The sequence below is a fragment of the Schistocerca gregaria genome, chromosome 2 (assembly GCF_023897955.1).
Source record: "Schistocerca gregaria isolate iqSchGreg1 chromosome 2, iqSchGreg1.2, whole genome shotgun sequence".
NCBI lineage: Eukaryota > Metazoa > Arthropoda > Insecta > Orthoptera > Acrididae > Schistocerca > Schistocerca gregaria.
Window position 1 is genome coordinate 596,640,469 of NC_064921.1, and position 15,012 is coordinate 596,655,480.

The following is a 15,012-nucleotide window of genomic DNA, read 5'->3' on the forward strand; positions in this document are numbered from 1 at the left end:
GCTGAAAAATGCCATTCTGCTTCAGTTTTGAAATCTTCTTCATGATGGCACAGGTTGATAAAGTTCTTCCTATTTTTATAATGAGCTGCTGCTCCATCAGAGAAATAATATATTTTTCTTGGTTTTCTACAGAATTTAACAGTCAGGAAGTCCATCAAGTACGATTGGAACATATGCACAGCAACAGTGTCATGTGTTAGGCATTCTGACATAATTACAACACTTGTGTGCTCGAGTTTCTTCCCATCCTTGTAATAAGCAACAATGGGATGAATCGTTGCTTGCAGGTTTGTCCAGTGATAGCCTTGAAGTTCCTCCTGGATGACAGAGGAGTAATTCTCAGAAAAGTCCTAGATCGCTAAGACCTCGCCTTCTTTAAGTTCCTTTCTTAGTCTCTTTTGGAAGGTTGATTGTCGACTAGCAACAAATTAATGTCGTGTACTGAATTTTAATTTATGTAAAAACAATCAATAAAGTTGTCAGATGATTTTATGATTGTTTCTAGAGATGTGTGATCAACAGAAATCCATTGATGATAAGTTATATTACCAATATCATTAGTATTCCACAAATCTTGTAAATATGTCTTAAATGTTTCTGGGCCAGGGCAAAATTTACATTCACCAAAATGACAAGCAGGTAATGACAGATTACATACAACTCTTGCAATTCAGTCTTTGTTAGTTTTTATTGGATTATCTTCATCCTTTGTCAGCTGTGGAATGTTTTATCCAGTCAGCATAAGTTTCAAGTTTTGATGGGTAGTACACACACAGACACTATGTGTACCACTACTTCCAGCTAAAACACAATTTTTGGGACGTAGGTCTGCAAACTTCGAAAATCCATTGTGGAGCTCTGGATGGTTGTCTTTAAAGTTCGGGTAAATTTCTTTCAAATTACTTAAAACAAGCCGTTTTTGTACTTGCAGTTTTTCTCTCTTATCTCTCACAAGCACAAAATCTTTTTTCTGAGGCATTGTACTGCTTATCTCAACAGGACAATAAAAGTTTCTAACAAAATCAGCAGTTGTATGATCAAGAGTCTTGCCAGGTTTTGGGTTTGGTGAAGACAAAATTCCCTTGGCCTTCACCAAACCTTTTACTCTTCGAGACATGTAATTTGTTACGTTAAATATATGTTGAAGCTTCTTAACACTCCAGCTTTTAGATAAAATGGTGATAATTTCCATCTGTTTACTTCAGGATGTACATGTATGCAATTTATCTTTTAGCTGACCTATCATCTCAGATTGTGCGTGATCATGTACCTCTTCTTCTTTTTCGGAAGGAAGGTGTAATACCTTTGTTTGAATTGTTGAAGTTAATTTAATTAGTTTTTCCTTAGCATATTTTGCTTCACACAGTCTTTTCTTCTTAATTGGCGATTCACCAATGGGCTGCAAAGAAGCATTCAACCTTTCTGAGGCCTCACTTGCTGCAATGTCTTGTACGTCACTATTACATAAAACCTTTTCACTTTCTTGTTTCACCACAGAATACAGTAGATCATCATCATTTTCTGTGCTAGACGTATCACAAATTCCTACTCGTGCAATTTTTTATGGCAGTTGTCACACACTTTTTGATTTAAAGTTAAGAAAGGTTTTCTTGATATCATCCATTGTGAAACAGGCCGTGAGTTTTTCTTGTGGTTAATGTGGCCCTTTTCATCAAATGGATTACAGCACAAAGCTGAAATTTTAAGCTTCTTATATTTCTCAAGTGAACAAACTAATTTTAAAAAATGTTTTGAAGTTGAATGCCCCAGCTTTCTATAGTCAGTACTACACAATATTACTTCTCTATTCTTTCACTTCCTGTAAAAAAAATATTTCATTATGTTAACAGTAAGCAAACATTAACTGGTTGTAGGCATACAAACTTACAGACTCTTATGATGTTTGTAGAAAAGTACCTTTAAGCTAGATTCAAAACACATTTCAGAGTTAATCAAATAACTTCACGAGAGCTGCCTCACAACAAAAGAATTTGTTGGTCACATTCAACAATAGGTGAAAATTGATGACAATATTAACCAGAGATAAAATACTGATTAGATTGCAGATAGTAACACCAAAGGATAATTTTATATATAATGTTTAAAATGAGAGATAGCTTCCTTTATTTCTTTTTTTTCCGTGGTTGTACAGCTATTAATAAATAGTTAGCACGAAAGTGTAATAATCATTTACTTATTTTAAATGTACAATTTGTGGACCATGTAACAAAATCTAACACTGTAATATTTTCATGTATAGCAAAATAGTCATCTGTCTGACTGTGATTTTGGAGAATAGTGGTAAACATAAAATTGCTTTTGATAGTGATCCCATGATCATCCCAAGTTAAAACATTCAGAGTATGTAAATGTAAAGTGTGATCTTTCACCTATATTTTTTTAGAATTTTAAAAATACAGTTTTTCAAAATTGGATAAATTCAACAATGTTGTTTTTCTAAACAGTGTGTATATGTATATTAAACTAATGATGTTTGGTATCATATAAAAGGTCTTTAAAAGTGCTTTCCAATGAAGTAAATATTATTGTTCTAGCTTAATTAGAACACGTGTTATAATAAAAAGAACATTGTTCCACGAGTCTAAAAATCGTCATTTTTTCATTTTTTAAGTCCATTACTCGGTAACTTTTTATCAGAAAAATGTGAAAAAATTAATTTGTGGTACTATTTATGAATATTATAGGCACACTTAATTTCGTTTAAATCCAAGAGGGTATGGTTGAAAACGATGGTTTCATTTGTTGATCTGATGTGGAATGACCCTGGTCCTCTTTTTTATTTTATTTTTTTTTAAACTCGCCATTAATAGTGGATGGGATTATTTTTAATCGGGAGAACAAGAACTCTTCAGAAAAATTGCACTCTTTACTGTCTATTAGCTAATAATTTGAAGTTTTGTGTGACATAAGATTAAATATAGGCTACATAAAACCAATATAGACAAGAGACAAGCAAGAAAATACACATTTCACCACTCCTTACCTCTGTAGTGTCCCTTTTGCAATATTCACCATTATCGAGGTGAAACATAAATAAAAATGACTGTATGTGACTCAAAATGAATTGCAAACATCGATTTATCTGCGAAAGGTAATAACACTAACTGTAAAAATATACAATAAAGATCGATAGATGTAGAAAATACACTATTTTTATTGTATGAGATTATAATGTGTAACTAATTAAAAGAAGTATTATCATCTTTGTAAGAGTATAAAACACAACGCTATGTTCATTCTTCTATCTAATCTGTTTTGTTCTGTTCATTCTGGTGTTAGTTGGAATAAGGTACACAAGTTATTGTGCTGCGCTAGCATTCTGTCGTGACGTAATTGCAAATATTTAATGGTGTAAACTGTGTCCTAGTAAGAATATATTAGTATAAAGTGATCTCCGTGTGTTATTTCAAGAACCTACGCCACATTTATATTACGAAAAGAATATTTAATGAAAATTATTTAGAAAGTTTCCAGCTGCTGCGGAGCGAGTAACAGTAATCTCTTACTGTTAACAATTGGCCGCCATTACGCGGTACATTTATATATGTATGATAGCCAGAGCGGAAGAAATTATGTTAAAATATTCAGTGAGATTGATTGAAGGAATCCAGTGAAATAATTTTATTAAAACATGTCTATTTTCTGTGATAGTAATAATTTCAGAGCTGAGTAATACTAAGCTATTGCATTTACAGTAATTTGTAGGGAGCCTGGCGCTTGATAAAAGCAGATACAATACGTAATTGGCAACCAGCGAAATTCATTATTTTGCTTATATCTCTTTTGTAATTTTTTTTTAAAGCTAAACGTAAATTCTAACTTAACTAAAAATCAGTAACAGATCAAGATAAATCAAAGGACAAACAAATTTATTAGAAGAGTGTTTCTTCTAAATAAATAGTTACATTATTTTTTAAGAGATCAGTATAGACCCTGAGAGAGAGGACGAGATAAAGAAAAAAGAAATCAAGGTAAGGACCACTATGCATAAAAGCTTGCTACATAGGCCCATATCATCAAAGTATAGTATTATAGATGGTACACAATGGTGTAGATATTAATATTTTGTGGTTTTGGAAACAATAAGCAGTTTGACTTGTGAACTTAGTCTGCATTTGTAGTTTGGAACAAATTTTGTAATTAGCCCAGTGAAATTTATCGTCATTATGGGAAAAGTTGGGCATGTGTTAGATTTGCAACCAGATAATGTGTCCAATGGTACAAATAATGTGCAATTATTGAGCAATATGGATAGTGACACTGACTTACTAAATATTAATAGTGATTGGGGGGGGGGGGGGAGAAAATGTAAACAATGTAGTTTTCGATGATATGCCAGGAAGCAGCCAGCAGACGAAAACAGTAAAACCGATAGGTGCTACTAGTAGGGCTAATGATAATTTTCCAATGATTAGAACAACTACCACAGTGGTATGCTCACCAATACCAGGTCCATTTGCTGAATTTTTACGGAAGTTAGAGAAAAAGAACGAACAGCTAGTCAATCAGATGAGGGAACAAAACGAAGAAAGAGAGAGACTGAGGGAAGAGAGGAATCAACAGCTAGTCAATCAGATAAGGGAACAAAACGAAGAAAGAGGAAAGATCTTAATAGAAAGTATGGGTACAATGTTCGAAAAGATACATTCAGAAATTACAGAAATAAAGAAAGCACATGCCGAACTGCCGAACATTCTAAGCAACATAGCACAGACGGCACACATAGTCATCCGGGAGGAAGTAGAACAGCTTGCGAACCGAATGGACAATTTAGAAATGACACAAACAGAAACAATAGTAACGCATGTGAATGATCAAGCCCAGAAAGTACAAAAAGAGTTCCATGACTGGCTCACTGAATAAGAAAGCCAGATCACAGAACGTGTAGAAAGCAAAATACAGTGTGCTCTGCAAAAAGTCACTAACGGAGCAGCTGTATGTAAACAACCCACAGTAGAAACGCTACCACTCGCAGGTGAAAAAAAGCGAAGCGAGATACAAATTGCCAGGATCGCCACAGTCTAACATTACAGTCGCGACACTTCGCCTCGATTTTGTTGCCTACAGCGGCAGCAGCGCCCAAGCGGCCGGTAGGTTAAACTGTGAGTTTGGCGCGATCGTGAAAGCGAAAGTCATTGTTTATCTTGATTTATACAATGGTTTTTACCATCGGGAGTGTTTATAGCGCAGTAAATTGCAGCAATAACAGGAAGAAGACACCACACCTGTCTTTTTTTAGGTTTCCTAAGGATCCTGAGCGGTATATACCATGATGTTACTAAACTGTATCGTCAGGGTTCACTTGCAAACTATATGTGTATAAATGGTGAATGTTTCGTTTTAGGAGCAGAAAATGGCTTGTTAATAGCAGACGTGAAGACTTTATGAAGAAAGACCCAGTTTACCTGTATAATAATATTAGGTTTTGTTCGCTACATTTCGAACAAAACCAGTTCATGAACGCAGACAACAACATACTCGTGTGGAAGGCACCACCCACACTGATTGACATTCCAAATAAGCCACCTCAACTGACGATGAAGAGGAAACTGCCACAAAGATTCGACAGTTTTTATTGCCATTTCAAAAGTTATGAAGAAAAATTTGGAAGCTTGGTTATTTGCAGTGAAAATGTTTGTTTATTTTAAGGGATTGTGAAAATCAGATGGCTTCAGTTTTTAATGAACATTCTCACAAGAAAAACTGTGATGAATTATATGTTGTTGATGGCTATCCCAAGTTTTCCTCCTGGATGTTGTGAAGAAACTAAGCTGCTGTTGATCAAGATATTTGTTAAAGTGAGACTCGTTTACTGGCTCAAATACTGGAATCAAGATTTAGTTTCTAACAACAAGAAAGCAAATAAGAAACTGAAGAAGTTGGCTCATTTGGGCTGCTGATATCTTTGGTATGTATTTCATTCACTTCTGTTGTTAGTCACTTGATTTTCTTGCTTCTTTCATGTGATGACATTATTTTGTTAGCACCTTGTTCACTGACAGATTGTTTGAAAATTATTCAAATATTTGGTATTTCATGAAATGTAATGTAATCAGCTCATTTTAATGTTTTCATCATATTTCTCCCGCTATTTGGCAGCTGCTTGTCACACATAGAATAATATAAAGATGAAACTCGTACTTGTGGCAACAGGCGACATGGCAAACAAAGTAGGCCTACAGAACGATAAACGAGCTGTCGATAGCTGTTGCATGTAGAGGTGCATGTCTGTGCTTCTTACATGTGAATCTGTGCGTTTATATTCTTTTGATATCAACGGGGTAAGCTGCAATTCTGTCCAATGCCACAAGTGTTTCTTCACGAATGTGTTGTAGCTTACCACTCTATTCATGGTTTTTGTCCACACTTGCGCTTATTTTAGAATCAATATTCACCATTATCGAGGTGAAACATAAATAAAAATGGAGGGAAGAAAATTACTCAAATAATTCGGAAATTACGTAGGAAATGGATGCGAACAAACATTATGCTTACGACGCGTCTGACGTTCCCGTTACCTGCTAGTGTCGCTCCATCTGTCAAACGGCAATAACTTTTACAGCAGTGAGTGTCGCGACTGTTATGTTAGACTGTGGTATCGCTGTGGCAGCAAGAAACGACGCACAGAATTGCTGAACTCGAGCGTGCACATTTCCAAATGCTTAACAACAACTGTGGCACGCCTGTTGGGAACGTGTACGGTATTTACAGTTCATACCAACAAAACAGCGATTCGGAAAGAGAAAACATACAATTTACAGGAAGCAGTCCTATTCATAACCCCGTGGGGGCAGCTTCTACTTCCACAAGCAATAACATTGATGAAAGCTTAATAAAACACAGACAATTCCAAGTATTTAACGCGGAAAAGAAGGCAGTGGATCCGGTAATCTAAAAAAGGATTCCGAAATGTATTACCGAGTGCCTGGAATGAACGCCAAAAAATTCAGGTCATAATCGCACACATACAAGGCGACGCTGCCCTATGGGCAAATGAAGTCATAAAAATTGACATAGCATGGCACAATTTGAAAAATCTTTTGTAGACAGATATTGGTCTAAGACTATTCAAGAACGCCTGAGGACTGAAGTATACAGCCCGCAAATGTACAATCACAAACAGGGTACACTCTGTAAATATTTTGAAAAATATATCAACAAAACTAGATATTGGGATGACCCTATATCAGCCCGTGATGTGATCAGAATCTTAAAATTACGATTGCCCGGTTATATACGAGACAAATTAATAAATGTACTTGAAAATGACCTGGAATGGTACTTGTCTGTGCTGGACGAAATCGATCTCTCCCAGGAAGAAAATAGGATAAATAAAGACCGGGAGAACAGTAATGGTTCACCGCGTAAGTTTAAAAATGGCAACAACAATTCCAATTTTGGAAGCCACAGAAATGGAAAGGAAGATCAATCCGCAGAACAAAACAGGAAGAACAGAAACGGTCAACCATCTCACAATCAAAAACGTAGATGGGAAGATAGAGGACATCCTGGCTACAGTAACAGTAATAATAACTACAATAACAAACATCGAAATGAAGGTGAATGGCCGCAACAAAGCAGTAGTGCCAAACGCACTTACCCGCTGCAGTGGATGCAAACTTCTATGCCACCACCACCGCCTCCTAACGGTAACCAGTACCAGTGTGACAATAGGAATTCTATGCCGAATACTAATGCAATACCACAAACATGGACAGACTCGAATAGCAGCGTAAGGATAGTAGAAATGCCCACTGACGGAAACCACCATAGTGCAAGACTGCCAAATGAACGATGGCCACAATAAGCTCCCAATTGATGGTCGGCGAAAAAACAGGGGGCACACCTATAAACAATACACAAGATAATATATTATTACTGAGGTACCAAGATGGAAACAGTACACAACATGATTTACTTATGGAATCAAAACAATGTAACAAAAAAGAAATAAGTGAAGTACAAACCATCATAAAAGCTTGAATTAATGAATTGCCAGTGGAAATATACAGATACAGGTGCCACTACTAATGTTGGAGTCATGGCAGCATAAGCACAAAACGTTCAGTATCAGGTGCTGGTAGATTTGTGCCTAGGGGAAGATAATGTAAAATGTATCTTTCTCATAGTCAAAGGATTGAGAGTAACCTGCATCCTGGGGGGAGGTTTCCTGAGCGAGAAGAAAACAAAAATTGCTGGCAGATTAAAACTGTGTGCCCATTGATTTCTCTAGCAGGAAGATCTCACTACTGAATGAAAATAAGCAGATATTACTGAATTTAATACGAACAGTAAGTACACCCAGTAAAGATTACCCGAGCGTAGGAGTAAAAAGCGAAGAGATGCCCATATATCAATTAAGCAGCAATTTAAGGGGCCAGGGAGAATATTATTCGGACGTAGCTCACAACGAAACGCTTCGCTGGACCGAAACCCTTAACAACAAAGCACAAGAATCACGTTATATACCTGAATCCCAATGAAAGCAGCTCACACAGTTATTGAATAACTACAGTGATGTTTTCTGTGAAAAACCTGGAATCATCAAAGGGTATATGTCTAATGTAGATGTGTTTCCCCATGCGATATTCTGCCAAGCATCATATTCAGTACCGTGGACAAAAAGGGAGGTAGTTAACAAAGGAATACAAAAAAATGCTGCAATGGGGTATAATAGACCCATCCTTTCGCCTTACAGCAGTCCGTTGGTAGTTGTAGCCAAGCCAGATGGAAAAACCAGACTTGTCCTAGACGCCAGGTACATTAATAAAATTAGGACGAGAGCGGTGAATTTAGAAGAACAAATGCAGAAATTCTATGGAGTCAAATATCTCACCTCAATAGATGTGCGAAGTACTTACTGGTAAATCTCGCTAACCAAGGAATCTAGAAAATTCACCACCTTCGTTTTCAATAGAAGGACTTGTCAATTCAAAGTGTTACCTTTTGGACTCAACGTAAGCGCAGGCGTATTCATTGCGGCATTGGACCAAGCGCTAGGCGCAGACTTATTAGGAAAAGTTACTCTTTACATGGATGACCTTCTAGTGGCCACATTCACATGGGAAGAACATATAGAAATCCTGGAAAGAGTGATGAAAAAGCTAGCAGAAGCAGGAATAACTGCAAATCTTGAAAAATCAAAATTTGGGAGGCCTCAGTTTAAATTCCTTGAACACATCATATCACCTTCTGGAATAATGCCTGATACCAAGAAGATACAAGCGATCAAAGAATTCCCACAGCCCACAAACAAAAAACACTTAAAATCATTTATCGGACTAGTCTCCTTTTTCCGACGTTTTGTGCCGAATCAGCTGCTCAACAATGAAGCCTTGCTCACCTTATTGCGAAAAAATGTGACATGGAACTGGTCCGCAGAGTGTCAGCAAGCTTATGAAGAGATCAGAGGAGCCTTAGTGAATTCACAAATGCTCTACCATCCGGATATGACCCGGGATTTTAGTATAGCCACCGACTCTTCATCCTCTGGTTTAGGAGCATGTCTGTTTCAAGTAGAAGAAATCAATGGGAACAGGGAAATAAGAGTTATAGCTTTTGCCAGCCGAGTGCTTACTCAATGTGAAAGAGCATATTCAGTGACCGAAATGGAAGCACTCAGTGTCCTATGGGCTCTGCAAAAATTTCATTATTATGTTTATGGCAAGTCAATTAAATTGTTCTGTGATCACCAAGCCTTAAGCTTCCTAATAACCTGCAAACTATTACATGCCAGACTAGCCCATTGGGCATTAGTACTATAGGAATATAATTTAAAAATTATGTTCATAAAAGGGAAAGAAAATGTCATTGCGGACGCTTTATCATGTCTACCAGTAGGCATGTCACAGCTAGATGAAATGATCGAGCGGGCATCCAGAATATAAAGCTTTATTAATGACGTCGACCATACCGTCGCGAATATTTGCACCTGTGCAAGAATGTAGAACAGCTGCAAGACGAAGATCATACCTGGATGAAAGTGAAACGATCACTAATATTAGAGCAAGCTAAGAGCGAAAATTCGCGGTACAAAGTGGAGAACAACATATTGAACCACAGAAATGACACTGCCTCAGAAAACAGGTGCGTGTGTATCCCTTACAAATACATGCAACATTTTATCTGGTACACGCATTACGCATGGGGACGTGTTGGAATACAGAAGTGTGTAGCAATAATACAAAGGTATTGTTACATCCCGAGTAGTAAACGTGTGGTCCACAAGATATTATGAAGGTGTGACGTTTGTCAGAAAGCTAAAGCCAACAATACAAGCAACAAAACAGAACTGCATCCAATTATTCCAATACAGCCACTTCAAATTGTGTCAATGGACATCGCAGGACCATTACCTACGGCTCACAGTGGAATGAAATATATATTAGCTGTTTACAATACCTTTACTAAGTATGTGAAATTGTTTCCAATGAAAACCACACTGCCAGATGATGCAACGCATATCAAAAGAATTCTTACCGATAACAGGAAAACCACTAAAAGTTCAAACAGACAATGCTTGATAATTCACTGGTCAACTGTGGAGGGTGTTTCTACGTGTCCAAAACATAAAGCATATATTAGTTGCACATTTCCACCCGGAAGCAAGTCCCATAGAGAGGATTTTTTGGGAACTCAACAGATTTATCCGAACATATACTCATCAGCAACATACAAAGTGGCCGGAATTGTTACCCTTCTTTGAAAATATACACAACAATCTACCTCATCCAGCTACCGGATACACAGCCAATGAGTTATTATTTAGTACTGCAGAACTAAATTAATAGATCATGCCGCTACCATATTTGCCGTGCACAGATAAAAGGCAAGAGGATAAAATGAAGGACGCCATCAGCAACATGACGAGCTGCACTAGTCAACAAAAGAGTCGATATGACAAGTCAATAAAACGGACAGTCCCATATTTGTTTGTGCTTAGTATGTAAGATATTTTGTCTTTATGTCAAGGAATGATTTACACATCAGCCTTGAAAATGAGTAAAAAGAAGCTAAAGGACCATCAGTCCAATGATAGAATTTGTTTAGAAACATAATCAGTAAGTGTAAGATGTTTTTCAGTGGTTATTAGAGTTAGTAACTATAAATTTTATTATGCTGTGTGATGTTTATTTAAAGAATGCACTAAATATTCTAATCTGTCACATGAAAAATGAACAGAAAGGTGTATGCAAAAGACTGTGCACATGCCATGTGACATCTGTGATGCTGTGCTTTGACCACAAATGAGAAAGTATAAGCATCTAGCCACAATATTTGAGATTAAATGAGAGCCCCAATTTAGAGCCTGTTTTTGACAGTTGCAAACCTTTTATAGGACATGCGATTATGCTAACAGCTTATGGAGCAAGCACATGCGCAGTGGTCCTAATCCCCGAATGAATATACCCCATACAAATTTATTAATGTTCAAATATAAAAGTAGTGCAAGTCAGACCAGAATCCGTTGCATGTATGATGTAACACTTAATTGTATGCAATAACAGAACAAAAGTGCTTTTGATCTGTGAAATTTCATTGTAAAATATTGTGTAAACGAACAGACATCTGTGTCACTATGTGATATAAAAAAACCAGTAATCATGTAATACAATTGTATCAAAGTCATGCTGTAAGCAATACTAACAGGAACTATAATAGTGTGTTGGTATTCGCAGAGGAAGTGTGAACTTTGAGAACTGTATTAGTAATCAACTTGGACAGTGAACACTTATGTGCTGTACAACTGAAAAAACGCAAGGTACAAACATTAGCAAAACATATCTGTGTGCAGTGACCGAAAACACAAAACTGTCATCAGTGTGTGTTCGAAACTGTACAGACAACATTTTTGGTTTGGACGCTACCTCCTGTGCGCCAACAATTATTATAACGTCACGGACCACGTAGTAGGACGTTACTGCAACGGCAACTACGGTGGAATGCTGTACAACAAAAACTGTGAAACATAAATATTCCATACGAAGTGATGACAACAGGGATGTGGAGTGCTTACTTCAGTATCATATATCCTGCATCATTTAGCACCAGTACGTGCAAACGAACACGAAAATACCAAGTAGCTGAGCCTGTGCCTCAATGATGCAATAATGTTCACTAATCAATTCTTACCCACAGCCATAACATCTTACAATATCCGTCTACAACATACTTGAATTTGTTTCATGATTTGCACGAGTCAACATCCTCTCCTGTGCTGAAAACTTTAACGAGCGGTGCGCAACAATGCAAACGCACCCGACGACAAAATAACGTCGATCCGTACTCCACACACTGACCGCCGGCTACGGACAAGAAAGAAGACAACAGTTTCCAGCCGACGCTCCATGGCAGCGGGCACAAGGCATCGCGGTAGCGACATACAGCGTCATCCACACCACACGACGAGAAATGCGCCGACAAAAATAAAAAAAAACTCAAAATATTACCTACACAATATAAAAAATTTGATGAACACTTTCATATAAAAACTATATGTTTGTTTCTTTTTCAGAAAATTTTACATTTGATGTAAATACTTGTAATACCAAAACATGTAGAACCAACCTATGTAAGTAACACAAAGTATTAAATCTATCAGCTCTGCCGAGATTTTTCTGAGGTTTTCCTGCGGCCCTCGTCCAAATGGAAGAGCTTGTTATATTGTAACTGTCCCCAGCCATGTTATGTAAAAAGACTCAAAATCAATGTGTACCCATGACCTAATAGACGGTCAAGTGAACGGAAAGTGACCAACGAACGAAAGAAAAGTTACACTCGTGGTCTACAAGGACCAGACATTAACCCCTTACTGCATGATTTTTTTTATTTTTCTGAAAAAAAATGTTACATGTTATGTTTGATGTTCCGATTTCATAAAAAATTATTAAAAAATTCTAAATCTTATGTAGGGGAGGTTATTTTAGATTCAAGGGTTTGTGCCATATATGGGACAGCATGGAGTAACACCATGTGATACCATTTTTGGGATTTATGATGCACAATGTGGAAAATACACAATAATGTATGTACACGAACTAGCAGAGCTGTATTTATATAAAACAATTCCACTTTCTATTCATTACAATACACATATTTTGAGAAAGTAACACATATTCTGTTTCCATTTTTCTCTATTCATTATGAAACTTGATGAAGCAATTTCTCTCCTTATTCAAGCACAAAAACAATGTCGCACTGCACTTCATACACGCTATATAGGATTTTACCTTGCATTTTGGATACTTGCAGCGACCACGGTTTTCCAGTCAGATAGGCATGTGATCTATCGGGTCTAGTTTAGCAGGGGATACAACCCATCGGCTTCGACCAATGATGTCAGAATTGGCCAGAGAGCATGTATTACAAAAATGAAAGAGCTGAGAAGAATGTTCAGAAACAAAGGAATGCAAGAGAGAAAAACTGTACTTCACATATATAAGGGCCAGTAGTATTTTTACATTGACGATATCGCGTGTTTGTATCTTAGTATTTCTCCGCAAAATACAATGGAAAGAAATGAATGAAATATATTACTAGCAAAGAATACACCACGTTACATGTGTCAGTTGTATCTCGAAACTCTTTCGAACTGTATTGCTTAAGTGCAGTACGGGATACAAGTTCAGCGTACGTCCTGTTCTTCACTTGAACAATGTATCAAACCCTAAGTGGAAAACGGGATACAAATTGTAGATGTGTTGATTATTTCGTCTCCGCTATTATTAACAGTGTTTTTTTACGCACATATCAGTACTACTGATGACAGAAGGACCTACGTATGTAATATATGTATACAAGACTTCCGTTGACCTCTATGTATGTACACTGGAAACGAAAAGGTGGGATTGTTTGAGTAAGACGCACAACATTGCTGCTAGCTCCTAGATCCATAGCTCCAGCAAAAATTTCATAATCATCGCTGAAGCCTGACACTCCACTGACGAAAAAACCTTTCAAGCCCCATTTATGTGGTTTACTGGGGTTGTATTGCTTTAGTGAAGATCTGCATTTTGTTGGAATAATCTGTTAATCCACAGCTAAGAATTCCTCTTTTGGTACTCGCAACAGTCATTCACGCAGTTGGTCTAGCAGTGGGCGAATTTTGAAAAGTTTGTCATGGTTGGGTTCACCAGCAGGAGCTAGATTACTGTTATCACAGAAGTGTATGAAACGCCTTATTTCTTCCCATCGATTACAACCAATTATGTCACCCACAGCAGGGTGGCCAAGATATTTGCACCAATAATGTCTTGTTGCTGGGAGTTGAATGACTGACATAAACAAGGCAGTACCAATAAATTGTTCAATTTCTCCAGCACTAACATTTACACATTTATTGGGTCGGCACTGTATCGAATACAGATTGGATTGTTCGACTATGTACTGCACTATGTCTTTAGTGAAGTAATACTGGAAATATCCCACTGGAGTGTCAGGTTCAAATACTTACTGAGGAAGAGCAGTATTTCTGGGGAATTTCGTCTAATCATCCCCTCTAATCAAATTTCCTGGTTTCCAATGTATGGTAGGTTTCCCCAACTTAGTTGAAGGTTTGAATCTCGTCGCACTGCTGTCATCCTGTCTGCAAGAGGAATGCTTTCAAGGTCACAATCATCAGTAGACCAAATCTCACTGTTGTCTTCTGTTTCTGAGTCCGTTTCTGATATCACAGTACTTTTATTTTTTGTATTATAACTCTTAAGCCTAATATTATCATCACTGTCTGATTCCGAACAGAAAACAAGATGTCCATTTTGCAAGTTTTTTTCCATGGACAATTTTTGTCATCTGACATATCAGGATCTTCACTAGCATTTCCGTCCTCTATAACTCTTATTACAGCCTATGAGCCATAAAACTTTCTTATGTTCATTGCAGTAACAGAGCTGAAAAGAAAGAGAACGAACTGCTATATGTTAGTAGGAGAGGCTAGGTTATGTTCAATTTTTACTCTACACTTTCATGGCTGCATGTTGTGCCATATCCATC